General features: G+C 39.5%; 2 pseudogenes; both read left to right on the plus strand.

Annotated features, from left to right (window-relative positions):
• The first annotated feature begins 4181 nt into the window (after positions 1-4181).
• On the plus strand, positions 4182-4583 carry LOC103746963 (annotated as a pseudogene).
• Positions 4584-19392: 14809 nt separating this feature from the next.
• Positions 19393-24552, plus strand: part of LOC103746964 — a 22397-nt pseudogene continuing 17237 nt past the window's right edge.

Genomic DNA, 24552 nt, shown 5'->3' on the forward strand with positions numbered 1-24552 from the left:
CTTTGACAAAATCCAACATGCGTTTATATTAAAAGTCCTACAAGGAACTGATCTGGAAGGAACTGGACTGGAGGGAACATACCTCAGCATAATTAAAGCCATATATAACAAACCCACAGCTGACATCATTCTAAATGGAGAAAAACTGGAAGCACTCACTTTGAAATCAGGAACCAGACAAGGTTGTCCACTATCTCCACTCCTCTTTAACACAGTGCATGACTCTTGCAAGAGCAATAAGACAAAAGAAGGAAATTCAAGGAGTAATAATTGAAAAAGAAGAGCTCAAATTATTCCTTTTTGCAGATGATATATATATCTAAGAGATGCCAAAAATTCCACCATAAAGCTCTTAGAAATTATTAACATGTTCAATAATGTAGCAGGTTACAAAATTAATCTACCAAAGTCTGTTGCCTTTCTATTTACCAATAACAAGCAATCAGAGAAAGAGTACATGGAAATACTCCCCTTCACAATACCTGTAAAAAAACATCTCAGAATAAACCTGACCAAAGACATTAAAGAGCTCTACAATGAAATTTTTAAATCTTTAAGAAAGAGATTGAGGAAGATATCAGAAGATGGAAGAACCCCCCATGCTCATGGATTGGAAGAATTAATATTTTGAAAATGACCATCCTACCAAAAGTCATTTATAGAGTCAATGCAACGTCAATCAAAACCCCCATGACATTTTTCACGGAATTGGAAAAACCATCCTAAGAGTCACATGGAAGCACAAAAGACCTCGGATAGCCAAAGCAACCTTGAGCACTAACACACAGAAGACCTCAGGTAGCCAAAGCAGCCCTGACCACCAAGAAATACTGGGGGATTACTATACCAGATATTAAACTTTTTACAGAGCTATAGTCATAAAAACAACATGGTACTGGCACAAAATAGACCCTGGTTCTGGCACAAAAATAGAGCCAAAGATCAATGGAACAAAATTGAAGACCCAAATATGAGTAAATGCAATTTCAGCCACCTGATATTTGACAAAGGAGCCAAGAACATTCACTGGAGGAAAGAACATGTTCAGCATATGGTGCTGGCAAGACTGGATCTCCACCTGCATAAGAATGAAACTAAACACCTATCTTTCACCTTGCATAAAGTCAAATCCACATGGAACAAAGACCTCAATGTGAAGCCTGAAACTCTGAAACTGTTAGAAGAAAACATTGGTAATAACCTATAAGTTATAGGTATAGGAAAGGTTTTTCTAAATTGGACATCAACTGCCCAGCAAACAAGGTCAAGAATCAACAAATTTGACCTCATTAAACTAAAAAGCTTCTGTACATCAAAAGAAGCAAACAAGGAAGTGAAAAGAAAACCCACAGAATGGGAGCATCAGTAACACATGCGACAGAGGTTTAACATTCAGAATATATAACTAACTCAAAAAGCAAAGATTCAAGAAAGGAAGTAACCCAATTAAAAGATGGACTAAGGAACTGAACAGAGAGTTCTCAAAAGAAGAAATAAAGATGGCTAAGAAGCATCTTAAAAGTGTTCAACATCATTAGTAATTAGGGAAATGCAAATGAAAACCACTTTAAGGTTTCATCTTACCCCAGTCAGACTGGCTAAGATCAAGAAAACAAATGATACCAAGTGTTAGAGAGGATGTGGGGAAAGGGAAATGCTCATCCACTGCTGGTGGGATTGCAAACTTGTTCCACCCCTATGGAAAACAGTGTGGAGAACTCTTAAAAAGACTACAAATGAACCTACCATCTGACCCCCACTCCTTTGCATATGCCCAAAGAACTCATCCTATTGCAGAGACACTTGTACATCTATGTTTGTTGCTGCTCTTTTCACAATAGCTAAGACATGGAAGCAACCTAAGCGTCCCTCAATTGACGAGTGGATAATGAAAATGTGGTTCATTTTTACGATGGAGTTTTACTCAGCAATAAAGAAAGATGAAATCTTGAAATTTGCAGGTAAATGGATAGAACTAGAAACTGTTATACTAAGTGAAGTAACCCAAACTCAGAAAAAACAAAAACAAAAAAACAACATATGTTCTCCCTCATGTGTGGATCCTAGCACCAAATCCTGATAAGTGATTGTATATCCAGATATAACTACAGGAACCAGGATAATGAAAAGGAACCAGGGAGGTAAAGGAAAAGAACAAATCTGAAAGAGAAGAACAGCAGGAAACAGGTGTTAATAAGGGAGATATGGATAAAAATGGGGTTATTTTAAGGGGAGGGGGAGGGAAGGTTATACAAGGAAACTAGGGGATAAAGGGAAAGTGGGCACTTAAGAGAAGTGGGACCATATGAGAAGGGTATTATTAAGGGAGAAATGGGAAAAAAGGGAGAACCTTAAGTGGGGAGACCATGGTAGAAGGGTTAGACAATGTGAGAGATAAATAATGCCTAGCTAGTTTTAAAAAAAACAGAGGGAACCATAGTAGTCCAACAACCTACTGACAAATTATACATACAACTAGATCAAAGAATATAATAAATGTCAAGGCAAGGCTTATCTGAGAGTGTTTTGTCTTTGCCTAAGCTTTATCTACCTGGTGCATGGTAATTTAAAGTACCAGACTGGTGGAACAAACTTCTTGGATGTTTAATAGTAATACTATGAGGCCTATACTAATTTGGTCAGAGGGATGTAAAGGACACTTTTTGCTCCTTTCCCTCCTAGGTCGACTAAGTTCCAGGGAACCATGAGCATCTCTCAAAATGTCTGTGACTGTGGTGATTCACATGTACTCTTGATCAAGGAGGCCATGGGGACCCCACCAGATGACTTGAACCAGTGTCCAGCCTACAAAGAGGAGGGTCAGCACAGAGGAAGTATTTTCTCCATGCTTCCAAGTGAAGCCAGCCATAGTCGAGCAGTACCTTTGACTTACCTTCACATAGATGGAACTGGTAAAAGAAGCCAGAGGCTCCTCCCAAGCCCATGTTACCCCTGAGGAATAGATTCTCAAACGATGTTAAGAGTAAAAATAAATTGGCTTATCTGGACCAATTGTAGGGTCTTAAACACCCAAAAGGAAAGTATAACCAAAGATTAATGGGGTTAATATAATTTTTAAGAGTCCATATGTAGAGTTAAAGTCTACATAACAAGAAATAATGCCAGGTGGGAGATACATGCCTTTGAGTTATTGGCCAGGGAAGCCCAAAAGAGGCCCAGACAGTAACCCAGCAGAGAACTGTGAAAATGAACAGCAGACCCCAATCTTATCTAAAGGAATATTGACAACTGATTACTGTTAAATGAGGAAAAGCTGATCTTCCTAAAACTAGGCTCTCTAGATAGGCTGACTAGATTCAGCAGATGGACAAGCACTGGGGCATGGCTGGAGGCATCAACAACGCAGTGGACAGTAACAGGGATGACAGAGCATATGGGCTCCAGTGGTGGTGGTTGGGGAGGGCTATGGGAGGGTGCCATTTGGGAAGTGGGTACACAGATGAATAAGATTGTTTGGGATGTTCTGAATAATATACACAAAAAAAAATCAACAAATAAGCCAGGTGTGGTGGTGCGCACCTTTAATCCCAGCACTCAGGAGGTAGAGGCAGGCAGATCGCTTTGAGTTCAAAGCCAGCCTGGTCCATATAGTGAGTTCCAGGACAGCTGGGGCTACAGGGAGACCCTGTCTCAAAAAGACCAAAAAAAAAAAAATCAACAAATTTAAAAAGATACATATTTGAGGAGGAAGCATAAAAATTCATGTTAATTAGTAGAGGTGATAAACATTACCATTGAAATCTACTTGATGACTTTATATCCATACTCAGGTGCCAAGGATCCGAGTGTAACCGACTGTGACTAGTAATAATCAGACACATAGGATTAAAGACACATGTACAAACATCTAAGTGTTAGTAGCATTAAAAATGTAGGAAAAAGTGTATTTTAAAATGAAATGGAGATCTTTAAAGGTTAAAAACTCACTCAATTTTATGTCTTACAGGGTTTATACTGAGTTCAATATTGTATAACTGTGTTAACTGTGAACCTAAAAATTTGCAGCCACTTTTGAAAGAGATATAGCCTTGCTCTGGAAATTGTTACTGAATATGTTAAAGCTGTAATGAAATATTTCTTCTAATCATGTTGTTATTAAATCAAAAAAAAAAGATTGCCTCATTGGCTTTTCTGCTGGGTGCCTGCTGGTTGCTGCCAAAATGGGCAAGTTCAGGAAGCCCTGGAAAATGGTGCTGGTCCTAGCTGGACACTACTACAGACAGAAAGTCATCATAGTGAAGAACATAGATCATGGCCCCTCAGATTGCTTCTACAGCCATACTCTAGTGGCTGGAATTGACTGTTATCCCCACAAACTGACAGCCACCATGCGAAAGAAGAAAATCTCCAAGTCAAAGATCAAGTCTTTTGTGAAAGTTTGTAACTCATGCCCACAAGGTAGTCTGTGGACATCCCCAGGGACAAAACCTCTCAATAAGGCTGTCTTTAAAGACCCAGCTCTGAAATACAAGGCCAGACTTGAGACAAAGGACAAGTCTGAGGAGCAACACAAGATAAGCAAGACCAAGAGGTTCCTCCAAGATGCTTTGGTTTTTGAGTAATTTTGTTTTGATTTTTTAAAAGATAAGAAAATGTGCTGAAGCCCAACCTGTGGTTTCCAGAAGACAGCAGCATTTGGATCTGTGACCCTGGTGTTGGTGACCAGAGAGTGCAGATTGCTTTGTCTTGGTCTACAAGGTGTTGGCTTCACCTGGAAAATGAATGGTGCTGCTGTGTTACAACCGAAGCCATGGCTGCGCATCTACCCCAAGGTCACTGTGGATGATGCTGGCACATACCACCCAGGTATTCCTGTCTTTCATGATGCACTGAAGGGTTGATCTTGCTGTAAGAGAAGAATTGATTTTTCCTACTTCTTAAGCATTGCAGGCTGTACAAAAGGTAGGCATAATAGTGGCAACCTACCTGAACCAGTCAAGCTGGAAGTCAAGAGTACTGAGAAGGAACTGTTTGAATTAAAACCCAAGTTTCAGAAGCACATCATTCAAGCCCTTAAACCAGTAGAAGCAATAAAAAGGCCAAGCCCAGATGAACCAATGACAAATTTTTACTTAAAAATACCTGCCTCCCTAAAGGGAAAGAAGGAACTTGAGAGAGAAGACTAGTAGGAGAAAGGTGTTACTAAGGGGGAAATATGCAAAAAGCCGGTAAAGGGGAAGGGGGGAAGGAGGGCTATACAAAGAACTATAGGAATAACGGGGAAAAAATTCTCCAGATACACAGGGGAAAAAAAAAAAAAAGCCTTAAGCACAGAAGGAATCCTACAGGGATGGAAGAAAGCCCTTCCAGAAGCAATATGGTTGTTAAATGAAAATTCCAGTGCCAGAGTTGGTTTGCCCCTCTATGAGCTGTTGGCCTGAGGGGCTCTAGAGGGCCTCAAACAATAAAGCCCATTGCCAATAATGTTGGTTGTACACCAGAAGTGGACAGAGGGACCCTATTTCTGAAGGCACTGCTTGATGTGAGTGCAGGAGAGGGAGTAAACAGGCTTGAACTAAGCTGGAAACTCCCTGCCACTGAATGGATGGCTTTCATGGTGCCAAAAGGTGATATGCAGAATGACTGGAGGAGAATTGTCCCCTATAATTCTGTTAACGATGGATCCAAGTGTTGTACTATCAACATACCAAACAAGATGCTCCTGCTAGTTCAGTAGTGGAGTATCTAGTGTATGTACAACCAGGAAATTTTTGATTGGATTATAATGCCTGCACCTAGGGGTGGAACACACATCTGGTACTGAAAACCAGGCCAACCCCCTGTGGCAGGGGAGAATATAGTTCCAGTGGGAAGCTACTGCAATTATTTTGTTAGATGGATGTGATGCACCTGCTAAAGTATTGTCCAAGTATTTGTGATTACACCCATAGATTAAGTTATTATAGTAGCCACAGCTTAGATGTTCTTGTTTTTTGTTGTTGGTGTTTTTATAGTAGATACAACGCCACTGAAATGGGCCATCAGTCCATGGAAGATTGATAATGCAGAGACCCAAAAGTTCAGTGCCTTGCCACAATAGGAGGAAGATCATCCCACACCTACCACCCTCTCCAAGGCTCAGGGACTTTTGCAGAAGAGGTTGTTGGAAAGAATGTAAGAGCTGGAGGAAGGTGTAGAGTGTTAACTGAAAGTGTCCTCCGACCACTATACTGGCAAGTCATAGTCACACCTCCTTCCCACACTCATCAAGGAGTTGAGGGGGGAGTCAGTTACCTCTCCAACCCAATCAGTTGATCTTAGCTGCATGTGGCGGGGGGCTGAGTATATATAAGCCAAGAATGCCAGGAGGCACCTCTCTCACCATTTTCTGCAACTGTCAGGAAGTCACAGGATCTATATTTGAGTGTGGACTTTCCAGTGCAGCCATAACTGGGGGGTGCCCACTCCTCTGTAAATAAATCCTCATCCTATGCTCTCTTAATAAAAAAAGAAAGAAAATAATAGGTGTTTGAATAGAGAGATGAGAGGAATCTGAGTAGACCATGAGTGGATGGACTGACTTGACACAATGGGCTTTAACACCCAGAACAGAATATATGGGTTCCAGTGAGGGGAGGGGCTATGGGAGGGTGCTGGTGAAGATGGGACTATAAAGATGATTCACCTTGTTTGAGGTATTCTTTATGAAATACAACAAAATTTAATGAAAACAAATTAAAAAATATGAATGTTTAAGGATTTTAAAACTCACATTCATGCCAGAAATCAAAACCATCATTGTCCATAAAATAATAATTTACACGCAGTTCTCACAATACCCAGAATATGTGCTTGCTATGTCATTAAGGAATCAGACTGATCCTAATTCTGTTTCTCAACTATGTGATTTGTGGTATTGTGTGAATCTTTCTGTTTCAGGATCATGATGTGTACCATGGTGTGAACATTGTTTTACCTTTGCTATAGTGACTCTAAAATGACATGAAAGTGCCAGTAATTTTATTGATAAGAAAGTCCCATGCATTTTTGTCTGTTGTTTGCATTAATAATTGAATAAATTACAAAATTTCAGGTATTGATACAAAAAACCACCCACGTTTGTCAATTCCAGATAAAGAATCACAATTCGCATGTCAGTATATATATAATTATTATAAGTCAATTAAAAAATTTAAGATATTAAATGTAAAGGAATCCTGGTTTGTTGAAATTATTCTTGTAAAAAAAATCCAATCCTCATATTTCAGAGTCTTCTTTATGGTTATTTATTTAATCTATGAAGTATGTAACTATGCCCAATAATTTGTTTATATGAACATTTAATATGAAAAGCACCCAGACTCATTACTTGGTTTCCTGGAATTTGGAATCTAAGTGAATTGCACATGGACATAGAGCAGAGCAAAAGTATTACTATTAAGACCCAACAAATTACAAATCCAGAAACAAGTGCTCTTGAAGAAGATGGAGTGGAGAGGTGTCTGTAGAGACTGTGTGGGTTCTCAACCAGATTGGGTAGGCTTTATAAAAGCAGCTGTGGGCCCAAACTAGGCAAGGATGCTTAGTTGAGATGAGAGTGGTTTCCTTTCCCCATTAAACTAAACTGAATGTTGATGGCATACAGGACTGAGAAGGCAAAGACATTAGCCACCCAGTGCCCTTTCCATCACATACACACTACTATGATGCTATTGGACTTATACTCATAGCATCCATAAGGAGATAAAGACCCTGGCTCTGTCCTATGGGATAGTTTCCATAAGGGACTGCCATCTCTCAGAAGGGTATCAGAGTTCAGATCTCCTGTCACATCTTTACCCTGCATAACATTCTTTCAATCTTCTTCCAGCTGAGCCAAGCCTCAGAAGCAGTTACCCAACTATTCCCTGGCTGCATGTGAACAAGTGACTTGCAAACTTATAAACTAAGTAAGCAGTTGTCTCAGACCAATAATATTTGGGGAGGTTTGTTATGCAGTAATGGGAATCTCTGCCTGTTTCTGCTTGTTCTCTAGGACCCTTCTCTGAGAATGATCCCAGCCTAATCTGCTTCAGGTATGAATAGAGCTGAGTCAGCCTACCTCGCAATAGGAGAGTTTAGATGAAGAAGCCCATCAATCTTCAGTAAGTCTAATACCACTGTCTGTGTAATGCAGAGTATGTCCAGTCAAGACCAGAAGAGTCCCCCATTTCTATCCAAATTCATAAGCTAAACAAAGGTTTGTTATTTTAAGTCATCTATTGGCAATAGGTAACATATTTTCATGAGGGTATTTTTTTTCTTATTTAGGCCTCAGTTAGTTTGGATATCTATTACACAATAGCCATATGATTCTTTTTTAATATTTTATTTATTATTTTTAAGTGTATGAGTACATTGCCTGTATGTATATAAGTGAACCTGTGTTGTGCAATGCCTATTGAGGTCAGAAGAGGGTGCTGAATTCTCCTGGAACTGGAGTTAAGGACTGTTAGCTGCCATGTGAGTGCTAGGAATTGAACTTTGTTCCTTTGCAAGATGAGCCAGTGCTCTTAACTGCTAAGCCATCTCTTCAGCCCCCAATTTTAATTTTTTAAATTTTATTTTATTAGTTTTTAAATTATGTATATATGTATATGTCTGTGTGTAAGTTTGTGCAGTCCTGGAATACAGGCTGCTGTGAGCCACCTGATGTGGGTGCTAGGAATTGAACCCAGGTCCCCTGGAAGAGCAACTCAAGCTCTTAACTGCTGAGTCATCTCTCCAGTCCCCCTACCCAAATTATTCTTAACTGGTATAGTTTTCCATCTTTCCCTCATAAGCCTCAGGATTGTATCTTGTTAGTTTTGGGTCATACATGCTTTGCCAGTGGTTATTTTGGAGTAGCCATATTGTTCTGTTCCTAAAGAAAGAGTGCAGGGGCATCTTGGTAAATGTTTCTCTCTAGAAAGTGATGGATGGGAAATGATGGCCACATACATCAGCACATGAGGTCAAGAATAGTCATATGTGTCTTTCAACCATGGGGAAGGGGTGGCCTCTCAGACAAAGCTGGCATTCTAAGGGCGGCACATGGGAAAGATGATAATGGGAGTGAGTCACTTGAATTAGTCACTCCTAATTCTCGGCTACTTGTTATAAAAATGATCTGCATTTTGAGTTGTTTGAGCAAGGTGAGATGAATTTTCCCTTAATTCCAGATAAAAGCATTCTCAATGATTAAAAATTTTCTGCTTCCATAATTCTGTACCAGTTTAAATCACTCAGTAAAATGCGCAGTCATTGCCCTCTAGGACTTTACATTATTGAGATAGTGGCTATAAAACAGACTGAGTCTGGGCTGGAGGAATGACTAGTGGTTAAGAGCATGACTGCTCTTGCAAAGAACATGAGTTTGGTTCCCAGAACCCACATAGTGGCTAACAACTGTCTTAATTATAGTTACAGGGAACCAATGCTCTCTTGTGGCCTCTGCAGGCATTGCATGCACGTGGTGCACTTATATATATGCAGACAAAATATTCATACACATAAAATAAAAGTAAACAAAAATTAACAAAAAATCCGACTGAGTATAACAAACCACATTAGTTATCCAATGCTGTGTTTATTATGTTGTAGTTAAATGTACTCATGTGTTTAAACCTTCAGCCCCATCAGGTGGTGGTATTTAGAAAGGTTATGGAACTTGTAGGAAGTGAAGCCTCATTGCTCCTCAGTAGACCCATTGGAGGAAATAGATCATTGGAGAAGACCTTGGGTCTTTATAACCTACCCTGCTTCCTGTTCACTCTTGCTGCAACGTGAGTGTGAATGCAGTATGACCAGCTGGTCTCCTGTTCTCGTCACTATACTTTTTCCACATCTTCCTCTTCATGAATGATTCCTTTTAACTGTAAGACAGAATAAAATTTTTCTCCTTTAAATTGATTTGGAGAGGTACTTTGCTGCAGCAACAAGGGAAGTAATATAGCCAATAAGGAAAAGTTATTATTTTGATATCAAAGAGTTCTGAGTTGTTGTCAAGTAGATTATATGTTTAATATAAATTTATAAAATCCCTTCTGGAGGGGGCTGGAGAGATGGCTCAGTGGTTAAGAGCACTGACTTCTTTTGCAGAGGACCTGGGTTCGATTCCCAGCACCCACATGGTGTCCTTAACTCCAGTTCCATGGGAATCTGAAGCCCTCTTCTGACCTCCGTGGCATTGCATGATACAGGTCCACTCACATACATGCAGGAAATACACTCATATACATAAAATAAAAATAATAAAATATTTTAAGAAATCCTTTCTGGAATGTAACTCTTAGGTCAAACAATGCTAAATGACAACCACTGGGCCTTATCATTTTATTTTCAATCTTTTCTTGACTCTGAATAGCCACGTCTTGAAATGCTAGGATAGGTTTCTATTTCAAAGGCAATATGACGGTAATTCAATATGAGTGATTAATCACACACATGTACAAGTCATAAGTTTCATTGAACTATGTTAAGACATTAGAAATACATGTGTATTTTAGACTGAGGACTGAATCTGGATTGTTTGTCTTCCTTGTCCAGTTTATATAATTAACTGATTTGGTAATGGGTTTTGTAGGTGTGCTCAACTTCCTGGTCTCTGTAGTTGGTGGGAACTGATGAAGCAGGAGGCCACTAGCCCTGCTGAGAGATCTTTCATAGGGTGGATGAGGCCTGGTGAAATCTTACATTGCAATATAAACTAAAACATAGGATCTCTCTATTGACCCCAGAGACTTTACTGTGGTAGTTATACTCTGTACACAAGGGGAATTTGAGTTCTCTGTGTGCTTTTTTTTAAAGTTGTTTTTCACAGATACCTATTTTCCTCTAGTGTTTTTTATAGATGCCCCCATGCTTTGCTCATTCTGTATATCACAACAGAAATTATGCTTCAGTTTCTCACAGTGTGAAACATTTTTATGCTATTCATTTCCTGCAGTGATTCATTTCTAATTTCCAAGAATATCCCTTTTCAGTTTTATCATTTGATGCTATCATTGTGTTCCACTAAAGATGGAGCAAGTCACAGTCACATGGTGGCAACCAAAGATTCCAGTATATGCACATCATCCAGGAATGGTCCTGCTGATCAAGGTGAGTGGCCTTTAAAGTAAGACCTCCATAAACCCCAAACCATAAATCAATTCTTGCTCTGCAAACAAGTCCATCTGGGGCCCCCATAAGCCCAACCATAAGTGGTCTCTGCAAACAGGCCCTGCTTTGCAAATAAGTCTTTCTGAGATCCTTACTAGAAAAATAGAGGCCCTAAATTCACATTGTCCACACCCAACTCCCATGACTCTATTTACATACACAAAGGTACTTTAAGCTCCCCTGCTGTTTTGCCAGTGTGACTACTGCAGACTCCTGCTGGTCAGTAATCACCCCTCATTGACTAATAAATGCCAAATTGGATTTTTGAGGTTGGTTGCTTTTCTTTTTCACCTGCTGTTTCAACTCCCAGCCCTAACATTTTGGTGCCGAAACCTGGGAAAGAGTTAAAAACTCCCAATTCCTAACAGCTTTCAAGAAGAACCTAGAATCATTAGAAGCACATAAAGTCACCCCTGGAGGAGACTCAGAGGCTCTTTGTATGCCACATGGTAAGTGAAGTCTAACATATAATGAAATAACAGGGAAAGATAAACAGTGCATCACTATGACAACTAAATATGGAACATATGAGAAATCCTAAATCCTGATGATGTGGTATGACAGGATTTTCTTTTTCCTTCTCTTTAAGCCCTTATTCCTTACCACTGCTCCTCATAGAGGAGGGTTTGTAATTTGACAGAAGAAACAAAGCCTGCATTAGTAAAATGATACAACAATATGTTGTGAGATAATAGCAATATTTGAACTATTGGATTTGTGTGTCTTAACATTACCTCCCTGTAATGAATTTGAAGGATTCAAATGTCTCCATAATGTCTCTTCATTGGAATCTTTTTAGTAGCACTACTGGATCCACAATAACTCCAGGATGAAGCTGGATCCACAGAATAACGAGGAGAAAAAGAGCTATGCAACTATTTAGTATGGAGATTGACCCTGGTATTCTAATGCCTTTGTTAGATGGCTTGTCAGGTCTAGTAGCCTGTGCAAAGGGGAGGGGAAATTAATTGCTTTTTTTCAATCTTTGAACATTAACAACCCCACATAGAGCTGGAACAGGGTCACACTGTGTTCACACTGGAGGTCTCTTGGTTCTGCCACCTGTCACACATGGATAAGGTCACAAGGGAAGCTGTATCTTAATAAATATCACTTAGATTTTAACTAAACCAGTCCTCGTAAGTTGGACAAGTGGCTTGAAATATATTCCTGTAAAGAAATCTCAGGTCAAAGATAAAATGATATAGAAAGCACACATAAATGAAAATAATATGGCTGAGATAGCCTTTCTTTTCTCTCAGCACAAGATTTTTGGGGACACTTAAATAGTTTAAAACAATTGCATCTAATTATGCTGGATAGCTTCAGTTGCCAACTTGACACAGCTGGAAAAGGGAAACCCCAATTGGAAAACTGCCTCTCTGATTGGCCTGTGGTCATATCTATGAAGCATTTTCTTAATTGTTGAGTGGTATGGAGGGTGCTGCTGGACAGGTAGTCCTGGGTTGTATAAGAAAACAGACTGGGCACAAGACAGAGGAACAAACCGGTAAGCAGTGGTCCCCCATGGTCTGTGCTTCAGTTCCTGCCTCCAGGTTCCTGCTCTGAGTTCCTACTCTGACCTCCCTCAAAGATGGACCATCACTTGGGAGATATAAGATGAAATAAACCCTTTCGTCCCCAAGGTGGTTTTCATCAGTCTTTTATCACAGCAATAGAGAGTAAACTAGATTAAAACCTATCTAATGGTAGCATCTATTTTTATATATATTTAAAAATCTGATCTATATCATCTATATATCTAAAAGTCTGATCTATATCATATAGGTGATATTGGGGGGGAAGAGTGAAAAAAGAGCATCTTTTTTGAAAAAACATTTTGAAACAGATGTGAAGCAATATTGTCATCGTTATATTGTTTTATGCTCAAATGATATGTAGCCCACCTCTGAAAGTTTTTTAATTTTCAAAACTTTAAAATTGAATATCCTAAATAAAAATTAGGTGTTTTCCAAATGAAAAGTTCCAAATAAATTTGAACTCACTTGTTAAAAACATAAAAATGTAACTCCTGGGAAAGTGATTGGAGAAATGATTGTTAGAACATTGCCTCTTTGCACATAACTCTGCAGAGTTGGCACAGGGTGACATAGGTTCAGATCACAAAGGGACAGAGTCGCACAGGAGCTGTTCAAAGTTATTGAACATATAGATACTGTACACCAGAACAACTGAGCTCAGGGCAATGCTTTGTGGAGCCTAGCATCAAGTTAGGAAAGCATAGAATTTCTTCTACAATGACATACCATAAGCTAAGAATGGAACTCTCTTTGTTCTACCAACCTGCTCATACCTTAAAGTGATATATAGTCAGGACTGTTCTGACCTAGGAGGCTGCTGCTGGTCACTGAACTCTCAATGTCGTCACACACATTCTGGATGCCTGATATGAAAATGGAATGTGTCTCTTCTTACGCCTCATTTAGGCAACCTCACAATTTCGAAAACTTGGCAATTGGCTAGGTCCAATTTCTCTCTTTTATTTTTCTCTTTGCTGAAGCCCTGTAAATGGAAATTATCTTTATAGGAATAGTCTAAGAATGTGTCATAGAATTAAATATTTTATTACAGAACTTGATGCTCTTAGATTTTTCTAGTTAGCAGCTTTCAAAGTAGAGACATCTATTTTGGGCACAAAGGTGCATGCTAGAGGTGACGGATTAACAAAACAAGTTTCCTTTAGGTGAGAAATGCAGGGGAAAAAAAAGGTTTTGACTTCTTGGTTTTCTTATTTGTCCTCCAAAATGACCTTTGATACTTAAATTCAGGTGAATGGATAAAGAAAATGTGCACATGTACACAAAGGAGTTTTATTCAGTCATATTGAAGACTAAACTTTCCCACCTAAATGAAGCCTCAATCCTCTTCATTAATCATTAAAATATTTAACTTGCCAGGTGTGGTGGTGCACGCCTGTAGTCCCAGCACTTGGGAGGCAGAGGTAGGAGGATCTCTGTGAGTTCAAGGCCAGCCTGGTCTACATAGTGAGCTTAGGACAGCTCAGGCTACAGGGAGACCCTGTCTCAAAAAGATCAAAAAAAAAAAAAAATTAACTCAACTCTAGGCATGGTGGCACACGCCTTTAATGCCAGCACTCGGGAGGCAGAGGCAGGCACATCTCTGTGAGTTCAAGGCCAGCCTGGTCTACATAGGGAGTTGCAGGCTAGTTGGGGCTACAGGGAGACACTGTCTCAAAAGGACCAAAAATAAAATTTAATTAACAAGTGATACTTTCTTAGAATAGATGTGGCTCGGTGAGAACATGTGTTTAACATGCATGATATCCTGGGGTTAATACAAGAATTGTTATAATAAATAATAATAATAGTATAATTTATACAAAGAAGTAAAATTTGCCACCTGACCAGGCACTTTCACATGGCTTGCTTCCTGCTGGACCCCTGCCTCCCTACTTATGTTCGGTCCTCAGAATTGCTAAAAATTGATTCATCTAGATTTGATCTAGGTCACACTTCTTTTACTTAGACCCAGAACTACAGCTTTCCTTGGCTCCTGAGTCTCTGTATATGCATCCAATTTCTAGCTCAGTGTTGCCACAGACTAGAGATTAATGAACAAGTCTTCCCCAGCCAACACTTTTGGGGCAGTCAGTGAAGACTCTTTCAGGTGAGTTGATCTTACAAAATTCAGATTCATCATTTGTCACTGTGGCAGCCACAGAAGCAAAGCCAGTGACTAAGCACAATGAGAGCACTGACATGGCCCTTTCTTTCAGACAGAAATGTTTATTAATAAGTGATATAAGTTTGATGACTCCAGTCAGACAAGCCAACTTTACAGCAATGCCTGACGTTTCAAAATTCTGCCTGCTTAATCCTTCCTTCCCTATCTCCTATAACACACACCAAAGAATCTGCCTGTCTACCCGCCACAGGCATTTGAGTACACCTATTTATTTCTGTTTCTCTATTCTGATCTATCTGAAGAAACTGAGTTGTGGGCTTGGAGAGATGGTTCAGCAGTTAAGAGCACTGGCTGCTCTTATGGAAGACCTGGATTTGAGTCCCAGCACCAACATGGCAGCTAACTACCATCCATAACTCCAGTTCCAGGGAAGCTGATTCTCTCTGCTGATTCTCTCTGGTACTGCATGACATGGGCATACATGCAGGCATAACACTCTTTATATAAACTAAAAACAAATAAATAAAATTTAAAAAACAATTTGAATTTTCAGTGTGCTCAGCTATCATTACCATGATATAATCCTAATTAAGTTTTTAAGTCTTCATATTGATATAGTTTCATTTTGTTGGTATGTTGTAACACTGACTAAATGCAACTTAGGGGAGGAAAGGATATATTGACTCATAAATCCAGACTACAGAGAGAAGTTAGGGGAGGAACTCAAACAGGAACTTGAAGCAGAAATCATGGAAGAATGTCATTCTCTCTGGCTTCCTTTCCTCCCCCCTTGTCCTCTTCTACTTCCTCCTCCTCCTCCTTTTACTCATTCTTTTTAGAAAGGGTCTCATTATATAGCCCTGTATGGGCTGGAACTCACTATTGTAGACCAGGCTGACCTCAAACTCAGAGATTATCTGCCTACCTCTGCCTCCTGAGTAATGAGTACCCAGGAGTCTTGTTTTTCCCATATAGCCCAGGACTACCTGCCCAGGGATGGTGCTTCCTGCAGTACACCAGGCTCTCCTGCATCAATTAATAATCAAGACAATCCTCTACAGATATGCCCTGCAGGACTACCTAATCTGGGAAATCCCTCAACTGAGACTCCCTTCTCGGGTGACTCTAGGCTGTTGTCAAGTTGACAGTTTAATTAACTAACAACTAACTAACTAACTAAATATATATGAATTCTGCCTTTTTATTCTTAGGCATAAACATATGGCTTTGTGGCCACTGTTCAAAATCAGTTCAACTCTTTAAACTCCTCAGAACTTACTCTTTCCCCTGCTCTCAGATTCCACTAAAAAGTCAAGGCTATTTAGCCTGAGCATGAAGCTCCTCCTAACAGCTGTTCCCTTCATGTCTCCTCTGTTCCTTCGCCCATTCTTGTTTTCTGAATCCCAGGTAGGTAGGACTCTCTGCCTTGCAAAGGCAGTTCTTATACTCTTGTTCTTTTTCCTTTTTCTGTCCTTAGGCTAAAGCAATATTCTCTATTTTAAGAACACTTCTTTCAGAGGCATGGTATATCTCCTGCCCACTGCTGGACTTTGGAAAAGTGGAGATTGTTTTCACTGTATAACTTTCTCATCTCATCTTACTCATCTGTAAGTGCATAGCTCTGTCCACGGGGTTTTGTGGTTATTGTTTTTTTTATTTTAATTTTATGTGTATGAGTGTATTGCTTACATGTGTGTAAGTGCACCTATGTTATGTAATGCCCATGGAGGTCAGAAGTTGGCATCTGATCCCCCTTGAGCTGGAGTTATATATGGTTGTTAGTCACCATGTGGGTGCTGGGAACCAAACCTGTGTCCTCTGCAAGAGTAGCCAGTGCTCGTAAGCACTGAACCGTCTCTCCAGCTCCTGTTTTCTTTTTAAAATATGCATATATTTAATGCAGAAAGATATTAAAATATAGACAAGATCCATAATAGGGGATTACTCTAGGGGAATTGGGGTGGGGACTTAAGTAAGGAGAATATAGGTAGATTCAAGAGCATTGATGCTGTTCTAGTTTATTGGTTGACAATTAGTTCTTTTTGTAAGTTTAAGAGAAATTTCATTGATTCAAGAATTCCATACACTGAATTTTGATTATTTTCCGATGTCCTCCCCCATCTCCACCCTCACCTACCACTCTCCCCACTACCCCCACCTTTGGTATTTTTGACTTCTATTTGCAAATGAAAAACCTCATCCCTCTTACATAACACATTTGAGCTGGGCACAGAGAAATCGTATCTCATTAGAGTGTCTATGATCTATAAGTTTTACACTCAGGTGTGCCAAAGTCAGGGCCAATTCCCTTTCCTTGGATGTGAAACTCCCACTGTTTGTGGTAAAAATAAATAATGAAAGTTCTAGTTTAAAATTTCAAAGAAAAAAAGGACTCATGAGTGTATTATTCTGGCATAAATAAATAGATAAATAACCGAGTAAACAAGAAGGAACATACTCTTCAGTATAGTAATAAACGTGGAAGACATGCTACAATTAGAAATAAACTTTGGCAACCTCCATTATAATTGTTTTGTGAAAGAACCAGGTTTGACAAAACTACTGGTTGAAAGTCTGATGAGAAAGGGGCTATTACATAGTCACAACGTAGATGCATATAAGATTTTTATTAATGACAAGGAGACAAATCTAAAAATTGTGCAGTGGAAAAGAACAATGGATCCTGCCCTAAGCAAATGTACAAGGTCATTATCACCTACAGCTGAACGAAGAGATGTCATGTCCCTCTGATATAATACATTGAGAACAGGTAAAATATCAATGTGAATTCTCAGCACACAGTGTGAATTAATCATATTGAAATATCAGAAGCTATAAATAGAGATATATTCTTCAAGACAAAGGCCTGGCTCCTTCCAAAGCATTCAGGTCATCACGTTGGCGATTCCAAACTAAAGGTAGCTAAAAAGAGATGAAAACTGAATGTGGTTTGTGACTCTGGATGGAATCATATCCTGAGATACTTTTTACCAATTGGCAATTATTCATTCATTATTTTTGCAATACAAAGAATCATATCTAGGATCTCATGTATGCTATCAAGTGCTCTGTCACTGTACGTCCCTAGACCACTGGTGAAATTTGAATGATATCTGTAGACCTGAGCTAGTTTCCTGATTTTTGATATCTATGTTGTGGTTGTGTAGGAGAATGACCTTGGTTTTTGGCAATACACACTGAAGTACTGAATGGTAACTGAGCGTCATGTCTTTAACTTACTCTCAAGTAGTAAAGAAAACAAAATTATTTCTACCTACTTATCTGTCTCTGTATCTGTCCACAAAAATGATGAAGATATAAAAATGTAATTTGGGGGAATCTGGGTGAGGGGTATAAGGAAAGTTTTGCAATTTCTATAAATCTTAAATAATTTCAAGATTAAGATTTTGAAAAAAATGTCCAAAATCTGCAGTGGCAAGATAAATTACAAATTGCTGTTAGAAAATTCAGTGGTCTCTAGTACCTGCCTAGTACAAAATGTAATCAAGACAAGTAGAGCATTTCTGCCTACTCACCCTCTATTCTAGACTAATTACACCTTGTTTGAGGGTCCCTGAGAGTCTAGTGGAGAACTGGGTCCAGTGTATTTCCAAGTCTTTAATAAATAACAATGATAATAATAACGAAATAAACTACCTTACAATTGTTTCTGTTAGTGGCTTTCTTGCTGTAGTGTATTTTGTCTCTCTCCTTGATACATTTATTAATTACTATCATATATATGAGCTGTCATAGCATATGTCATCCTAATGGGTAATGGATAATTGATCTTAGTATCTGTGCAATAGTGGGGAAGATGTCAAATATGTGTTTTAGCTAGAAATCACTTATTTAATTCTTGACTATCAACACTAACTCTTATTTCAAAATTTAAGGGGTTCAAAAATGACCTGGATCTTTGCATATATGAATATATTTATATCTGGATATAGATATATTTAGTTTTCTGACAACTCACAAAGAAAATAATAATGGCTATCACCAACCAACAAAATAATATTTAGGAAACTGCCCAAATAGGCCATCTTGCCCCTGTTTAAATCCTCTGGGCAAGTTACTTCCTATAACATGGCTGTCTTCCAGGTTATTGTGAGCTCATGGTACAAGGAAACTGTTTTATAGCAGAAGTGGTATTTGAGTTTTTAAAGCATTCATTGTATATGGAACACACAGAAAAAGTATTGTTACTCAATGTCAAAAACCATTTCTTTTATTTTGGTTTTTTTGAGACAGGGTCTCTCCCTTGTAACCACAGCTAGCCTGGAATTCCCTATGTAGACCAGGCTGGCCTCAATCTCACAGAGCTCTGCCTACCTCTGCCTCCCAGGCAATTCTACCATGCCTGGCTCATCAAAAAGGTTTTAAGGAGACATCACCTTTAACTTGTGAGGAGATCTTTCTTTTCTCCCCCGACAATATGTTATTTGGATTGTCCTTAGTCACGGGAGGGGTGTGATGCTCCTGATGAAAACAATGGAGGACACAGGTTAAGAGCAAGTCTCAGTGTGGCACTGTCAGGAGGGTGAGTTTCCAACAGGTGACACACTTCAGTGGGATAGAAGCATGACATTGTTAGTTGTGATAGAAGTTGCTCCTGCCAACTGCACCAAGAATGTATCTGCAGATGGGGCAGGTACTCTCTGAACATCCATAATTGAAACTTTTCATGACCAAAATTGAAACTACAAAGCTTGGCAGTCGCAAAAATGATTTCAAAAGCATACAAAATTCCCCCTTTTTTTTCTTTCTACAAAAGAGTCATGAAACTGTTCTTTGAGATAGTCAAAGTTTGCCCTACAAGCTGTGTTATTTGGGGAAGTTATTTAACCTCTGAGAAGAGGGTTTAGCCAAATTTTTCTATAAAGAGTCAGCAAATACTTTCAGCATTCAACTGTAGCTTTTGTAGTATGAAAGAAGCTAAAGGCAGTATTTACAGATTGGATATGGTTGTCCTCTAATAAGATTCCATCAACAAAAACTTGGATTTGTATCATGAAGTACCACTCTGTTTTGATATTCTCCTTAACCATTTATACGAAACCATTCTTAGCTTGCAGTCTGTATGAAAACAACAGGTAAGCCAACAATGCTGACCACTGTTGGAGTACCTCAGTGCCCTCTTCTGGACCTAGAAATAAAGGGACTCTTCCTCTTCATGTGGTAATCAGTGAGGAAGCATGTGGAAGGGTCTGAGTCTCAGTATAATATATAATGCTACTACATTTTCATCAGGGGTATTATTTTCCTTCTTATCTTCTTTTTTTAAAAAGATTTTAAAATTTTCATTTTGTTTGTATAAGTGTTTTGCCTGCATGTACGTGTACCATGTACATGCCTGAAGGAGGATAAGAAGAGGGCATAGGATTCCCTGGAAATGGCAATTACAGACGATTGTGCTGGGAACCAAACCCAGGTCCTCTGAAACAGCATCAAGCACTCTTAACTGGAGCCATCTCTCTGGCCCAGGGGTATTTTTCTTATTCTCAAATCACAGCTTTCCTTTTGTTTAAAGAATTCAGGATATATCTATTTCTAGGATGGAGGTCAAATATCAGCTATGTTGCTTTCAGAACTTACATCATATACAACTGGGACTTATGAGAAAAGATTATTAATATAAAATAAGATGTCTTTAGTCAGTGTGATGAAAGAAAAAAATGGTACTCGGTGGGAAAAGAATGCTCGCTTTCACACCATTAGACACATCTTGGATGAGAGGACAAATGATGAGGAAAGATTTCTACCATACATTAAGAATTTCTTCCTGGAAGACAATATATAAAAAACTATCTTAGCAACTTTCAAATCTAAAAGTAGGATCACCTATGAAGGTGAAGATGATGGTGTTTAAGATTACGTGCTTATTGTATATAAGGCAGACTAAGTAAATTCTTTAATGTGCTGCTTAATTTAAACTTAAAATAACCTCAGGAAGTAGATACTGGTACAAACTCCATTTTCATGACAAAACAGAAGCACAGAGAAGACAAATGGCTGGATTGGGCCCTATGGTGCCTGCCCCCTGTTGATATGCTAGTGAAAGAGGAAGGGGCCTGTGAAAGGTGATCAGGACATGAAACTGCTCCTTTGTCAGTGGGAGCCCTTTTAAAAGAGGATTCTTTGGTCAGCTTTTCCTTCTACAGCTTGCCATGTGAAGTCAGGGGGCCCTAACCAGGTGCTGGCACCCAGATGCTAGACTACCTGGAATCCAGAACTATGAGTAAACCTAGTTTGTCTGAGGTTTTGTCATAGCAACATAAAACAAAGACAAGGCCCTACTCTAGGTGGTAAATGAGGCCTCACACTAGCTTACTCAGCTCCACTGTTCATGTTTTCATCTGCACACACATGGAGCCTGTCCAGCTGCAAACCTTGGGCAAGTCACAAGTATGTTTGATGATGTGTCCAGAGAAATGAGGCAAATACCAAGGAGGCAGGCTTAGTTGAAATGTAAGAGTCTTGGAGTTCAGCAATCAGGGTAGGGATTGTGGAAGGTCTTGAATGGCAAATCAAGAAAGCTATAGATTAGGCAGGCCTGGTGACACATGTTTGTATTCTCAGCAATAGAAAGGTAAAAACAGGGGGATCACAAGTTCAAGACAAATCTGGGCTACATCGTGAGATCCTGTCTCAAAAATAAACAAACAACAAACAAACAAAAAACAACCAAAGTTGTAGATTATACAAACATATTATTTTACAATGATAATTGTACATGTGAAATCTGATGATAAATAGTACTCATTAGGTGGGCAACTGCCTCCTTTTTGTCCCCAGTGGCACATCATTTTGAGAGAAAAAAGGTTGTTATAAGCATGGAAGGTCATGAGGCAAAACCCAGTTGAGTCTGGCAAGCGAGAAGGGAGAAGGTAGTGTCACCCCAGCCACCAGATCATATGACTTGGACTCCTCCTATGCCTTGAGGCCATCTTAAGACTAGCTGGCATAGGGACTGTGTTGGAAGCAAGGGAGAAAAATCAAATGCTTTGCTCTATATTCTAGCAAATTCAGAGTAGATGCAATGAGATTACATTTTACTGTGAAGGTCCAATAGTTCTCCAAGTGCCAGGCTGTTTATGATGTGGATTATACAGCTCCTCACATCTCAAGCCAGCGAGAACATTTCTTTGCCTGAAGTGAGGATTTGGAACTCTAGAGGAAGAGTAGATGTGATATACTCAGATACAGCTAGAAAGAAGGAACTAGAATGGAAGCTGAACTTGCTGTGTTGATTTGTTGATGTCATAGAAGTTGGATATAAAGTGAACTAACTTCCCTAAGTGCAGTTGAAGGGAAAAGGGAGAACAAGGTAGTGAACAGAAGACAGGGTAAGGAAGTTGAGGAGGAAGGCTGGAAATCAGACAGAAGGACAAGGGGTGGATGAAGAGGAAAGGAAGAGGAAGGAGGAAGAGACTTTGCATACATTTTGGGGAGCCCAGTAACACCTCCTGATGATAAGATGACCCAGGGAAGCCAGTCCTACCAATGAGACAGACCATTGGACCTCCCATGGCAATGGACAGTTGAGGGACAGAGAAAAGCTAGAAATACCCACTTCTAAATGCTCCACTTCAAGAAGAAAAAAGTGTTCCTTATCATAAAGAAACATAAGAAGGCTGGGTATGATGCACATCTGTAATCCCAGCACTCAGGAGGAAGAGGCACAAGGATTGTCATGAGAATAGATTGTTCAACATAGGCCAGCTAGGACTACATAGCAAGACTGTATTTCAAAAAAGAAAAAAAGAAAAAAGGAAGACAGGGAGAGAACAGAGAGTAGGGAGAGAGAGAGAAAAAGAAGAAAATAGGGCAAGATGCAGGTTTCCTCTTAAATTAACTGGGTGGAAATTAGGGACAAATGGGTCAACATAACTTTCAAGTTGTAAAACTGAACCTGGGAAGTCAAGTGATCAGTCATAGCCTGGAATAGGTTTAGGCCATGAATAGGTCCCTAGCTGTTGAAGAGAGGAGGGTACAATGTGGCCAAGGCGTGAGGAGACAGAGATGAGGGGAGGAAGCAGGAAGAGGCTTGGAGACAACCTGAGCTTCACTTCTAATGAGTTTTCTCATGTCCTCTCATTCCTACACACATATATTCTTTCAGACTTTATTGCTACCAGAGAGTACCTTATACATACCTTATATTTAGCAGGAAAAACAGCTGAAGTCTCAAAGCAGAGGAGTGGAGTAAAAGATTGCTTAATCCAATGCAAATTGGATAAATTGGATTTTAGAGAAGGACAGAGAATGGGAGTAGTGTGTTTTAAAGGTTAGTTTAGGTGTGAATACTAAGACTGAACTAAGTCTATTACAATTTAGAGAAGACATGGTTGACACACGCTAAAAAGAAATTTGATTTAGGATCAAAGGAAAACACGGAAGCCAAAGCTAAATTTAATAGTTTGAACAATGGGGTTAGAAACACCAGAAAGACCACTGGTAGGAGGACGTGGGCATTTGCAGGAATGTAGTTCAGTCTGAACCATTAAAAGCTTGAAATGTCAGACTGCACATCTCTTCCTTGACTTTTGATCTTTGGAGAGAAATGGAGTGGGAAACTCTAGATTCTGTATTTATTCAGGTGTTTTGACTGTGGGCAAAGGTTGAAAGCTTGCAGCCCATCCTTTGTTCTGATTCCTAATTTATACACTTGATAATTTTGTTTGGCAAAAATGATGTTTTTCTATCAGACAACTGATAGAAAATGATGAAATGGGTAACAAGTATTAACCTTAGATGAAAAATTGCTGGGCAGTTGATTACTGCTGGATGAGTGTAAGCCAATCTTCATTAAGGGAGAGACTCTACATAGGCTGACTAGACTCAGTGGATGAACTTGCACTGAGGGTCATCTGGGTGCACTAACTTAACTCATAGGTCTTAACATATTGCTGAATGCACGAAATCTGGTGGGGGGTGCTATATGGGAGTGTGGATGGGGGAGGGAGCATAAAGATAATTAAGATGTTTTGTATAAAATGCACAAAAATCAATAAAATATGCATAGAAAAAAAGATGTTTTTAAACTTGAATTTGGATGTCTTTTGTTGGGTATGGTCTCACCAGTAAATTATAGGGCACAGAATTTCCTGTGTCTAGTATGTTAAAACATTGGCCCTCAAGGTGAAAAGAAAGTATAATCAGGCCTGGTGTTTAAGGGCATGAACTCTGATCCCAGGCTGCTTTCCCTAGACCCCTCACCCAGCCACCAGCCGCTTACAAGTCACTTAACCTGTAACCAAAGGCACTGGGATTAGTGCCTGGTATGGTAAATTAAGTGCTCAGAAAGAAATCAACTGTTCTTGCTGTTAGAATTTGCTAGCCCCAAGAAAGAGATTGGAGAAACCAGGATTAAATCTTAAACATTTTCTTAGTAGAAGGTGGAGAAATGGCTCAGTTAATAAAGTGCTTGTCACACAAGCATTGTGACCTGAATTTGATGCCCAGAACCCACAAAAAAGTGGAGTGTGGTACATACCTGAATCCCACTGCTGAGGAGGCAGAGATAGGAGATGCCTGGCACTAACTGCCAGCCTGTCTAGCTGAATCAGTGACAGATCCAGGTTCTGTGAGAGAGCCTGTCTCAAAAAATAAAGTGGAGAAGTAATTGAGAAAGACACAACGTTGGCTCTGGCCTTCACACGCACATGCACCTGCACTGGTGCACCCATGAGCATGAAACACACACACACACACACACACACACACACACACACACACACA

Source organism: Nannospalax galili, unplaced genomic scaffold, assembly GCF_000622305.1.
Source record: "Nannospalax galili isolate Female #2095 unplaced genomic scaffold, S.galili_v1.0 scaffold64, whole genome shotgun sequence".
In the NCBI taxonomy this organism is placed as follows: domain Eukaryota; kingdom Metazoa; phylum Chordata; class Mammalia; order Rodentia; family Spalacidae; genus Nannospalax; species Nannospalax galili.